The sequence below is a fragment of the Canis lupus genome, chromosome 15, assembly GCF_048164855.1.
Source record: "Canis lupus baileyi chromosome 15, mCanLup2.hap1, whole genome shotgun sequence".
Taxonomy (NCBI): Eukaryota; Metazoa; Chordata; class Mammalia; order Carnivora; family Canidae; genus Canis; species Canis lupus.
The window spans coordinates 50326420-50327694 of NC_132852.1; the positions used below are offsets into that span (position 1 = coordinate 50326420).

Consider the following 1275-nt stretch of genomic DNA (forward strand, 5'->3'; position numbering starts at 1 on the left):
CCAAACTACAGTTGGTGTTGAGTGAGTAAGAAGGGCCCTTTGTTGTATCCAGTCAGTGAGATGTTGGAATTATCCAATATAGTAGCTTGTGTTAATTACCCCAAGCACATATACCATAGGGCTCAGGGACAGATGGAAAATCAAGAGAACTAATGACTTGAAGGAGAGATATGCTCGAAACATTGAAAGTAGGAGGATAGGTTCCGATGGAGTAAGCAGCCTGGAGTATAGGTGTGTCCATCGGAAAGCAATGAAATGCAGTACTTTGGAGTGAGAGTAAATTTAGGGCCTGGCGATAGAATTGAATGTTGGGGGAAAATGTGGTGAAGGTCCATGGAGGATAAATCATCCACATGGAACCATCCAGGAACCGTTTCCAAATAGATACATTTTTGCCTGTCACCCTTGTGCAGGGGCCACCCTAATCTTCTCTGCATCAGTCCAGTTCTTTAGCATATGCATTGCCAAAGTGAGTACTAAATAGATACCTTTTAAACTGCCTTAAACTTAACATGGATGTGCTTGCTCAACTTCATGTGTTTGCCCTAGACCCACAGTTACCAGTTCAAAATCATGGCATTTTGAACACCTATGAACACCAATCAGAGTAAAAATACTACTCAGGCAGCAATATTTATATGGTAATGGAGTATCAGGTTATTGTTAAGGATTTCTCTGTCAGTTCCATAGATTAGACTGGGAGATAATTATTTATTACTTTAATGTAAACCCAAGATGATGTTGAACCCTTTGTGGAATGTGGCTGCATGCAAGTTTCATCATACCACAGGACAGTCAATCATGCAGCCCAATTTGCTCAGCCTGTTCTAGTTTATATTTATTGACCCAGCTTAACTGTTAATGGCACCCATTTTCACATGCAAAAAAGTGTCCTGATGATCAATCTGATAAATATTCAAAGACAACATTTGATACGGCCTGAAGTTTGTTTTATTTTATTTATTTTTATTTATTTTTTTCTTCCACTCTCATTTTTTTTTAAATTTATTTTTTATTGGTGTTCAATTTGCCAACATATAGAATACCACCCAGTGCTCGTCCCATCAAGTGCCCTCCTCAGTGCCCGTCACCCAATCACCTCCCAGCCTCGCCCACCTCCCTTTCTACCACCCCTAGTTTGTTTCCTAGAGTTAGGAGTCTCTCATGTTCTGTATCCCTTTCTGATATTTGCCACTCATTTTTTCTCCTTTCCCCTTTATTCCCTTTCACTATTTTTTATATTCCTCAAATGAATGAGACCATATATTGTTTGTC

At 39.5% G+C, this 1275-nt stretch overlaps 1 non-coding gene across 1 annotated transcript; it reads right to left on the reverse strand.

The window, feature by feature from the left end:
- Positions 1-368: 368 nt before the first annotated feature.
- Positions 369-477, reverse strand: LOC140605576 (U6 spliceosomal RNA). The gene has a single exon (XR_012008215.1). It is a non-coding gene; the product is annotated as a U6 spliceosomal RNA (small nuclear RNA).
- Positions 478-1275: the final 798 nt, after the last annotated feature.